This window comes from Ochotona princeps, chromosome 12 (genome assembly GCF_030435755.1).
Source record: "Ochotona princeps isolate mOchPri1 chromosome 12, mOchPri1.hap1, whole genome shotgun sequence".
Classification (NCBI taxonomy): domain Eukaryota; kingdom Metazoa; phylum Chordata; class Mammalia; order Lagomorpha; family Ochotonidae; genus Ochotona; species Ochotona princeps.
The window spans coordinates 25,390,584-25,403,098 of NC_080843.1; positions in this window are offsets into that span (position 1 = coordinate 25,390,584).

Here is a 12,515-nt window from a genome sequence, read left to right on the forward strand (position 1 = left end):
TATTAAATGTTTAATTCTATAATTAAATAGCTTATTAAATATTTTTGATATTTCTCTAAGGTAACTTGACAGGGCATAGATTTGGGGATTTTGATTTTTAAAATTTGTACATAAACACATGACTCAGGAAATATTTTTTAAAAATAATTAGCATGTAGAATTTATTAAAAATATTAGAATGGAAAGGATGGATTGCCTATATATTGGAAGAGATTTAAAAGATTCATCAGCCTCTTTTAACATATAGATCTTATTTTGATTCAGATTAACAGTTGCACAAAAATTGCATAGCACTTACAAGAAAATGTATTACTGTTCCTGTTGATTTTGGCTTATGGCTTTTCATTTAAGGGGAAGTATAGTAATTATGTAATAGAAACTATCATAATCAGTTGCTAAGATGCAATGTAATATACATCTCCACTTCTGAACCAAAGATGAATTCCCAAAGAAACTGTTAGGTATGTTTTGACAATAGGGTGCTGGATTCTATTCCATTGTCTGTACCTGCAATGTAAGGTTACACCTAAATAGCAGAATGATCGATATATGACTGTTTATGAAGAACTATACTACTGCAATAATATGGGGGAATTCAATGAAGGGAGGGTATTTGTGGAGTGGGGAGAGGAAACCCCAGAGCTTAGAAACCTCATTGTAACATCATCATCATCATCATTATGTTATAATAACAATTATTATTATTATTATTATTATTATTATTATTTTAGAAAGAAAATGTAGTGGCTAGCTTTGTGGTGCCACGAGTTAAACCACTGTTTGTCATACCGACATCCCGTATGGGTGGGATGCTCTGCTTCCCATTTGGCTTCTCATCCAGCCTCCGGCTAATGCACTTGATAAAGCAGCAAGAAGTAGTCCAAGCATTTGACCCATGCCATGCATGTGTGAGACCAAGATGGAGTTAGGATGGAGTTAGGGGCCCTGGCTCCTGGACATAGCCTAGAACAGCACAAGTCATTGTGACAATTTGAAGAGTAATCAGCGAAAGAGCACACACACACACACACACACACACACACTCCTTCCCTCCCTCTCTCTTTCTCTCCAGTCTCTTTATCTCCCTCTGCCTACCTAGTAGATAAACCATGAAAAAATATGAACAGAAACATTTGTTAGACCAAAGAGCTATTGCTAAGATTACTGAAGTGAACTAATATTTGAAACAAAATTCTAATTGTTTGGAGGTAAATAGCAAAATGTTGACAAATTAAATAAGCGAATGCACTGCACTCATATTTTTAATCTTGAAATAAAGCCATCGAAATCTTGATATAGGATCTGGCTAGATGCTTAAATCCTTGCCATCTATACACCGGGATCTCATATGGATGCCAGTTCATGTCCCGGCTGCTCCACTTCCCTTCCAGCTCCCTACTTGTGTCCTGGGAAAGCAGTGGAGGATGACCCAAAGCCTTAGGACCCTGCACCTGTGTGGAACACCTGGAAGAAGCTCCTGGCTCCTGGCTTCAGATCACTTCAGTTCTTGCATTTTCAGCCACTTGAGGAGTGAACTTGTGGATGGAAGATCTTTTTCTCTCTCCTTCTCTCTGTAAATCTGCCTTTCCAACATAAATAAACAAATCCTTAAAAAAGAAGAAGAAAGAGGCTTCTTTAATTCTTAGACTTTTCTGGTTTAGAGTAATCAGGAAATTTCTGTTAGGAACAAATGTGTTTAGTTTGTTGGTATTTACAAATTCTTAAGAGAATATTAATCATTAATACAAACAGAGTGATGGAAAGAAATACATATGCATTTGTGGAAGAAAATCCATTTTAGCTACTTCTACTTTGATTCAAGACAGTCACAGTATCCATAAGTCAGCCAACTTTTTCATTTCATTTCATTTATCATCACCATCAGTGTTCATTAAGCTTTTTCTCTCCAATGGGAGGAAGTAAGCTTTAATAGCCCAAACTGCAGGGCCACTGTGCAGGGCTGCCACCTGCTGTATGTCTGGAAGATAACAGGTTATAGGTTCTGGTTGGGCCTTCTTATGATGCTGCCAGGAGGGTTCACATGGGACTATCACTTCCCATAATTCTTTTTTTCCTATTATTATTATTATTTTGATCTTATGACACTATTGCATAGGGTCTGGAATTTCCCTAGTCCTTCCCCCAAATTCTCAACCGCTGATTGATTTTTCCCTTATTATTATTTTTTTTTCCTATGTTAGTACTTTAATTTGCAATTTTATTAAGCATGAAATGCCAATTTATTTTTCCACTGTAACTAACAAATCAATCTTAACAAAGTTTGGATCATTCTTCCTCAAGATAACATAAGGACATCTCTGAAATTTTATAAAAGTAAGTTGTATCATTTATGCCCAGATATTTAGATTAGTGAAAACTAATCCCCAACTTTCTGAACATGCCATCGAGTATGCTCTGGGACCAATGAAGAGAGAATCTTCCTGTCTTGTTTTCCTTCCCCTGGTGATGGATGCTAAGCTCGCTCTTTCTTTCTTTCTTTCTTTCTTTCTTTCTTTCTTTCTTTCTTTCTTTCTTTTTCTTTAATTTTTTAAAATTTATTTATTTATTATTTTTAATTCATTAATTACATTGTATTATGTGACACAGTTTCATAGGTACTTGGATTCATCAGTCTGTTATTTAAAGGTGTCCTGACATTACTCGTACATACAAAGCCAGATACTCCAGCATCCAATTGTCAAGATTTACCCAACTTTCTATAATTCTTACATGGAAAACACTAACCTCAAGTAAGACCTCAAAACCTTGATGGTGAAAAAAAATAGCATTCTCTGTATCTCCATCTCTTATTTTGACTTTCCATAATGTATCTATTAGTTAATATGCTGTTTATACGTGTATATGACAATGCATTATCTTCAAAAGTTAATTATTATGGACTCAAAAGGGTATCAGTAGAAAAGCAATCAAGAGAGTACCAAAGATTGTCCCAGAAGAGCAGAGACATCAGGAAGAAGACAAATAGAGCAAGACAAAACAATAACAGCCATTACAAAATTAGCATTGGAACTGTGGATCAATTAAGCACAATGCAGGAATGAAACTACAGATAGTAGCTCACCTTGTGTTTTGTGGATTTTGCAACATAAATCAGACAAATGTGGGAAACAGATTGAAGGATGGGAATGAGGTATCAGGAATCAACTGAAACTGGGGAACAAGATAGAACTACCCACAGAGTGGAAAGTGAGCTAGGGCTGAGCTCTATACCAACTCACTTTGGTAAAGTGTTCAGTGCTTTTTTGTGCCATCCACAACACTTGGGGGGAAAAAAGCAACAATGAATTCACAGGTAATAAATGCTTAAAAGTCTTTACTTTTGGTTTTACTCGGAAGTTATTGTTGCCCTCAAAAGTATAGCTTGAAATTCTATTGTAGGAATGATAGCTTACTATGAAGACCATATTAGATGTGAAAGAAGAACACATGGGAATGCAAAAAAATACATAATTCTAACTGTGGAGGAGAGAGTTGCATAGAATAACTGAAAATTCTTTGCTTTATTCTTTTCCAGTCCTGTCTCATATAATCTGTGTCTATCTTTTCTTAAGAAAATGAGCTTGGATGTTTCTGGATTTAAACAATGAAACAGACAAGTTACAACAAACACCAAACAAGCGAAAATTATGTGTACTCCACATTGGTTGGGTGTTTGCTTCACTCTACAGCGAGTGAAGATTGTCAAACCAACACTTTCTAAAAGAAGCAGCCGTCTCTGTTTCTGCTTCCAGATTCCCAGAGGTCTAGCATATTTTCTGGAACATGTTCATTAGCATGTATTGACTACATTAATTACGTTTAAATGTTTCTGATAATGCAGAAGCTGAAGTATACGTAAAGTTATTTATCTTGTAGTCTTGCGGTCCCCCAGTCTATATCCTAACTCTGAAGTGGCCAGTTGCACAAGATGTTTTCATAATGCACTATTTCAGTCTCAATGTCAGCCTTTCTTCTAACTCATGCCTGTTTGTGGTCTCAATTTCACAATAAATGCTAAGCCGGGTAGATTCTGTTTGTCCCTGTTGCTATGTAAGACAGTATTAGATGTGTGCTGTAATGTGCACCACATATCTGTAGCTAGATCTGTAGACACTTAAGAGTGAATTTAGTAGTTACATCTGTTGGTAATAATGAATGGGAAATAAATCAATGAGCATATGTCAACTCACATTACCTCATGGGCAGATTGGTGTGTAGTTGTGGAATGTATAGATGTCCATACTTTCACAAGGAAATCATGGAAAACTATGCATTGGGTGGCTGTTTAGAAGGTTGTCATCTGTCCCTTGAGGTATCATAAACTCAGAGTATCTCAGCTTAATTCTATATTTATTTTCTACTCCCTTCCAACATGTATGCTCTGATATGTTAGTGATGAGCAATAAAGCTAAATACACAGACTGTTTCAGATGACTGGGATAACTGTAGCAATGTATGAGAGCCAGTATGGAATTAAAGTTGCATCTTCCTTACTTGGGATCCCACACAAGCTCTGGCCAGAGGCAATCTCATGTCAGAGAAAGCCCAGCACACTAATGAAATGTGGCAACAGTACCCAAAGCAAAGTCTAATTTCAATGTGCTTTTTCAGAGCATTTAACTTTAGATGGGTAAGTTTAATTGTAACTTCAACTCCAAATAACGACAATGATGCTGACTTATGAATACGAAAAGTAAATTAAATAATACATTTAAAAGTAGAGTACCTGGCTATTGCCAGGTTATAAGAGGTAAGAACTGATAATATTCTTCCTTTAGCAGAAAATAATTTAGTATTTATATAATGAAATAAGATAATCATGGTAACAGCTATCTTTCAAATTTCTGAGAATAATTTTAGATAAAATTGAGTTTCTTTTTGAGATCAGGTGCGTTCAGGGTGGTATGGCCATAGACGACAACCAAATTGAGTTTTTTTTCACTGAAATATTGTAAGGTATAGATCATGTTTTTTGTATTATTATCCTAGAAGATGTGTTTTTTTGTGAATCCCATGAGTGCTTTAAATTTTGAATTAAATGAGTTTTTAAAATGGAATCATCATACCTATTGATTTTGCAAGTGTGATTATGGGGAAGTGGACAGTCTAGCCTGTGTCCACTGCTGGCTCAGTGTTGCTTAAAAAGAAACTTCAGCTTTGCTCAAGCAAGTTCTAGTTGGACTATGGATTGGGCAGCCTGCCCAAGATGTACTCAACCTCCTCTTTCTTTTACAATGAATTTATGGCTCAGAAATGTTACGTGTTGAGGTTGACCACAGTGTATGGGACCAGGGTTAGCACTCAGTGGCATAAGCACCTAAAGCAGAGAAAATCAGTCGAAACAGGGAACAGTGTGTGAGAGCTGGAAGAAGAAACTTGCTGTTGCACTACGTTCTTTTTTCTATTGGGAATAGATTTCTGTCACTCATAATCAAAAACGTCTTGGCAAGAACTAAATTAATAATCCTTTATTTGCCATAGATAAAGCAAGTAGTTAGCTGAGAATTTATATCTTATTAACAGACATTAGCTAAGGCAAATGTGTAGACATCTTCAATGTAAACTTGTCTTTCATAAAATGGAGCCATCTGCTAATAGTGCTAATCAAATCATAAAATATCACTTAAGCCAACGTACAGCTTTAGAAATTGAAGCATTAAACAACTCCAATTTTCTAATAATTGCTCTCCTTTGCTACTGAATTAGTCAGCATTTTATCTTTAACAGGAACAACTATAAAGAGAAACATTTGTCAATTAATTTAAAGGTTAGCTGCTATGGCATGAATAATGTCTATTGGAAAAGTAATCAGCGAATTGCTGCATTGTTGCAATGAGTGTAATTTATTTTCTGAATGAATTCTTGGGATATTTAACTCTTCCCATTCTTTGACAGATTAAAAACCATTTAACTAACTGCTAACTTCCTATGTTTGCCTGATGTAATACATATTTCTATTAAAAATGAGATTTCTTTCATTTAAGATGGCTTGCTTTTAGAGAAGAACTTTGATTTTCATGATCAGCTTTAATTATTACCAATAACTGTTTCTCATTGGTAGATACGAAGAGAAGGGCCAGAAGTACTCAGGATAGCAATCACACTATGATTACATTGCCACCAGCATCAAATGTGTCCTCGGGGAATCAAATTGGGGAAAATTCGTTTACTGCCTGCACTGTCATTATTCAGTGGTCCTCAGCTGAGTCCTTAGAACAGCTTAGGTCTTTCCTAATTCATTTCCATGTAACTATAGGGGATAAGGGAAATAGTTTGAAAAACAAGATTTTCATTTGGAAATAATCTGAAAGAAACTAAGAAATTGGTTTAGTGTAACTATTTCCTTAGTACGTGGCTAAATTTTCAGAGGGAAAAAAAATCAGTTATCTGAAAAAATAAAGTTCAGGAATATCTGTACAGCATACTGTCCTCTACTAGCTGAGACAGTGACCCATTGAGATGTAGTCTGAGCTGGTTGGTTACAGTACTCCATCAACCAACAAAAATGTTTATTTCATACATGTCTTAGACAACTTTACCATATAAATAAGAGTTCTATATCCTTTTCTCTGGGAGAATGTAGCATTGAATTTCAAAATGTACCAATATGAATCCTACCAAAGCCACTGAATCAAAATCACAAAGCCTTTGCAATCTGAGAATTTAATTTTTAAGAAAGCTCTCAGATGCCTCTTAAATGTACTGAAGTTTGAGAGGCACTGATTTAAAATACTTCAGCATGGAGATCTCCCCAGACAGCAACAGTTTGTGGAATCTCTGAACTTCCCTGATATCTGGTGTCTCATAGGCTTGTGCTTAATCTACTTAGCTTTGCGATACAATACGAGCATATTCACTCTTTCGGTCTAAGACCTTCAATGTGGATTCAGGGCTTTGGGGTTGGGGGCAGCTGGCAGCCCCTCACGGGGTGGCGACCCCAGGGAGGCGCCCCTGCCTAGCTGGATCCAAGACTGGGGACTCAGCAGGCCAAGATCACTGCCTAAAGGCAATGGCTGAGTCCAGGCTCTGCCTGCTGGCCTCCCAGCGGCGAGCTCTGGGGCTTTTAGGATATGAAATTGCTGCTTAGGGACTCCTATGAATAATGCCAGCTTTAGTGTATGTTAGAGATGAATTTTGGGTGATTCCTGGTTATAGGTTCCTGGAACTTTCGGGTAAGCGTGGGGACTGAGACCTGATGGTTTGGAGGGGAGTGTCCATAAGATCTATTTGAGCCAGACTAAATCACCAGCCAAATTAGGAATCCTGAGAAGGGCTGTTATCACTGACTGCCACACGCCGATCCACACCAAAGCTATGGATGGGGACCTGTCTAGCTGGGCACCATAACTTGACTGGGTGGTGGAACAGTGGACTGGTCACATTCGGCAGGGTCAAGTCACTTACCAGCATGCGAGAGAATTTGGCCCGGGGGTAAACTCTATGGGGGAAGTGTGGGCCTAACCCTGTGGAAATACAAGTCCCACAGGTTAGCTCACAAGCTGGGGTGGCGAGGGGCTAAGCTAGGAGTGACCATGGCGCCTGCCATCACTTATGGGTAAAGGAACCAACGGCATTCTGGGCAGGTCAAGGCAGCATCACCCGAAGGAGCATCCTAAAACAGGATGTGGAGTGGGCCGAGCTGCAACTGGAAGGGGGCAGACTGGGCAGGACCAAACAAATTTCAGCTCTCAAAAAACAGAATAGAAATCAGGACGGAGCACCAACCCAGGGTCTTACAATAACTGGTCTAGAGGAGGCAGGGATACTATGCCACTGCATTGACGGCAAAGACTGAGACAGGAGAGGGGAACACCTGTGAGCCTCATGTGAGCTAGATCGGGAAAGGGCCTGAATGGGCTGACTGTTCCAAATGGTGCAAGCAAAATTAGAGTAGGCAAAGGTTGGTAGGGCTTTGCCACATCATCAGATGGCAGAGACTGGCATAAGGGGGCGAATACTGTTAAGTTGAATGCTAGAACCACCTAGAAAGTGTGCAATCCAGAAGTTGGAGTAGCCTAGTAGGGAGATAGTGGGCACCTCCCTCGTGGGTATCCACTCACACTGGAGAGCATGAAAACCAGGATAGGGGCAGGGTTTGCTAAACAGAAAGGCACCTGCCAGTGTGTGAGGGCTTTGTATGTGCTGGGCAGAACCAGGCTGGACTGCGACACCCATTGGTTCCAGTGGAAGACAGGGATAGAAACAGAACCAACCCAGCAATTGCAACCAACAGCTGATCCGGGCAATGGATTGTGCCGGGCCCTGTGCTTGCTAGTACATACAAGAATCTGGTCTGGGAACACCTGAGACAAAGTTTCTTTGGGGATCCCCCAATTGAACTTCCAGACTCAGAACCCTAACCATCAAAAGACAGAGGTCAGAACAAGTCAATCAACCACCTCAGCTATATGTTGGCAGTGAAGAACTAGGCAAATGGAGACTCTATGATGGACTATGTCAATCAGTGGATTCTTCAATGACCTCATCGTGCTTGGAGTGGTGAGAGTGGCAGCAATTCAGAACTATTGAGCTGTCAAAACCACTTGAGCAGGACCCTCGGAGTATGCCCCACATCCAGGACCTGGGGTGGGTGGGAGACTGGGTGGGGCTTCTCCCTTAAAACCCCCTTTAACATCAGATATATTAAGGAAACAATTCGGAACTTAAAAACAAAAAAAAAGAACTTCAATGTGTCTTTACTGTATTTCCTTGACTTCCTTCAGCTGGTTCCAATGTATGTTGGAAAATAGAATATCATGTGTTGGTTAACTTGACACTCTCAAATTCAAGCAAATAATATTCTCTTCTTGGGCCAAGGAGAAGGAAGGTTCATGTCAGTTTACACTGAATCAATATTCTTTATCCAAAGCTGTCTAGATAGCCCCTGTGTAACACAGTACAGGATTGGGCGTAACTTAAGAACAAAAGGAGAAAAGGTCCACATCAGAAAAGCTTTTCTGGCAATTTGAAGATGCATCAGACATGCCCTCAACGAAATGATAAACACTATAGTTTAATGATTTGTATGGATATGATAACAGCCACTTGGAGCGGCATGGAAGTGATCCTAATGCAAGTAAATTGTGAAACTTTGGTGATTTGAATTTGGTCAGCGGGCCCGAAGTAGAAGTGTCACACTTGAGTAGCTCCACTGTCACTTAATGGCCTTATAGGGACTTACTAATATTTGCAGGATGGGAGAGCAAGGGCAAAGGAGGAAACTTTGGGGATCCTTTGTCAGGAATATTGGTTCGGCTAATTTGCTCGACTGGAGGTCTGCTCTTGAATGCCTTAATCTTGTTTTCTGATTTGGATGTGGATGTCTAGTGGTTTTTACTCCTGAAAGTAAGACAGCAGTTGTAACACATGGTGGGCCAGTAGGTGATTGCCAGTTGATGTTTATGAAAACTCAACTACAAAAGGAGTGGAGGTTTAAGCTTAGGAAAGAAAAGAGCCAGGAGTGAATAATGTGTGTGGAGGCAGCCCCTAAAAGGTCTGCAAGTCTGTTTTCACACTTCTATTTTTAATGAAGTCTTCATGCAACTGTCCAGACAGAAACCTCTCCACTTACAGCTAAAGGAAAGAGCAAATGGCAATACTCCAGTGAAAATGAACAATACCTACTAGTTGGTTGTAAATTACATATTTCAATTTTATTACACAGCAAAACCTACTCACTGTAAAACATTAGAAAATACATCATATAATAATAGAAGACATTCTTTTTCATCACTTTTAAATCTTTCTGGTATTGAATCTTTTTTTTTTTTTTTTTACTGGCATACACAATGTGCATACACCATCACAATTTTTTACGAAACAAAAAAATTCCTTTGCAAATAGTTTGAGTAATTGAATTATTTTAAACAATTGCTTTATATTACAAATCTTTTTCCTTGTCATTAACATTTATCCCCAGCCTGATTTGAATGACTGATGATGACCCACTACATATGGGTGTAACACAATTAATATGAACAGTTCCGCATTTTGGGCATTGGGTTAGTTCTAGTTTTGTTTGAATACAACTGAAATCTTTGTCCAGAAAATCAACATGATCCTTTTGTACAGAGCTATGGGCTCTTGGATGACTAAATCTTTAAATTCTGGACCCTGCAAGGACTCAAATCTCACAAAATTCGGCAGGTTCTTAGATCAGATAGTCCTCTGCCTTTAGATGTGGATTTTAAAAAAAGCTTCAGTGTCTCTTTAAGTGGGGGGGGGGGCGGGAATTATTCTGCTCTACAAAGTGAACTAAGTAATTAAGAGACCAACAGATTAATGGTTTGCAGACAGAGGTTCAGGGGAGATTTCACTTTACCATGATTGATGACCTCCAAGTAGAAAATAATAACATGCCTAGAAAGTGCTTAACAATCTTTAAAAATGGCCTTCCTCTTTCCCATGAGTAGAACTTTCTAAATGACCCCACTTCAAAATTATTATATCAAATTGTGTTATTTTTATGTTAGAATCTTGAAGAAGCAGATAAAAGATGCATTTAATAAAACTTCTTTGGAGAAATCACAATCAGCATTTCTCACCACAGAACAATTGTGGGAGGGAGGTTTCTTTTCAGAATTGCAAAGAACAATGCCAAGCTTCTGATTTTCCAAAGGAACTGCTTAAAATAAGGCACAGACATGAACTGGGGAGACAAAAACAAGTTATGGAATATTTTCAATTTTTTTCTCAAGTCTAAACTGAACTTCAGAGATCAATAGTTTAAAAACATACTTAAACCTCGGCCTGTGGAGGAGTTGTGGTACAGAGGGCTAAGCAGAGCACTACTTGAGATGTCTGCATCACATACCAGGATAACAGTTGGACCCAGCTGCTCTGCTCCCAATCCACCTTCTTGCAAATGTGACTTTGAAGGCTGTGGATGATGACCCACGTTCCTGCACTACCGCTACTCAAGTGGAACATGTTGATGGAGTTTTTGGTCACTGGATTTGTCCTGAGCTAACTCCAGGTGCTGTCGGTAATTTGAAATTACCAGTGAACGTAACAACTTTAACTCTGTCCCCACCACATCAGCCTACTCTGCCACCCCTTGTCTTTCCGTGTTTCTCTGCTTTTCAAATGAATATATAAATAAAGTTTTGGCACTGGTGCGGTCACGCAGCATCTTAGGCCTCCACCTGCAGGGCCAGCATCCTGATTGGGTGCCATTTTGAGTCCCTGGTATTCCATGTCCAATCCAGCTCCCTGTTAATGACCTGAGAAAGCAGCAGAGGATGACCCAAGTGTTTGAGCCCTTACACCCACGTGGCCAAGCTGAAAGAAGATCATGACTCCTAGCTTCAGACAGGCCAAGCTCCAACCATTGCAGCCATTTGGGAAGTTAGGCAGCAGCAGATGGAAAATTTCTCTCTTCTGCTTTCTCTGTAACTCTGCATTTAAAATTAAAATTAATACATGTTAATAAAGTTTTATAGAAGGTGATAATTGCATGCTGAAATCACAAAGCTGGAAATCTTGGTGGTATAATGACCCTCCTTATTTAAAATATTTAAGTAAGGAGGCCATGTCCAGTTGGCTAAACTAAAAGCTTAAGCAAGTCTCATGCCATGGACAAATCAAGACTCAACTTTACAATTTAAGGAAGTAAAAAAAGCTCTTCTGTCCTTCAGATACATGAGCATTCCTCAAAGGTTTTCTTCCTCATTACAGGAAAATTTCCTTAGGGATTAAAAATATTTAAAGAAAAGTGTCTTTATTTTGACATTATTGATCAAGTTATTTTCTTTTTATTTTGGAATCTTAAGAATAATGCAAACATATATTTAAAAGAACATCCCTAAATTATAATTGGTATGCCTAAGCAAAGAACAATTTAGGGTAAGATTATAGGTGCTAAATTGAAAGCAGAACTGAACCTGTGTAGATGCTGCCCTAGCATTTGTGAAACAAGAGAATTAGAGTTTAACTCTGTGAGTCACTGCCTCAATGAAGATCAGCTTGACGGTACTTACCCTATGGTAAAAGTAATACTTTATTTTTTTTTGTAAGTTGAGTACCCATAAGATTGGGAATGATTAATACAGCTAAAGAGACAAATGGTAACTTTTGAAAGTGTGTGGCTGTCTGCCTTCAGATCCTGGATCAGGGTCACCAGGATAAGTCTGCACTGCAGAGACATTCTGAACCCTTCTGAGGGGGGTGTTATTCTTGTGAGCTTGTCACTAAGAAATAAAATCTCTGCCTGCTTCATAAATAAGAAATGTTATAGCTTTCCACCCACAATTTCCTTGTCCATATAAAAGAACTCAGTAACTTCTACTTCTTTTGTCTCAGAAAGAATTTTTTTAAAAATCTTTCTGCTAGTTGATATGTAGGAACTACATAATTCTCACTCTGACCTTCCCCTAAGAGATATCTAGGTGTTGAAATAGTTATTGAAGCTTGGCTCATAGAGAGAGGACAATGAAAATAGAAAGATTGCGGCAGTTCTGAAGGCCTGGGTGGAAGACTAGAACTGAAGTACACCTCCCACTCTGTGAAAAACATTC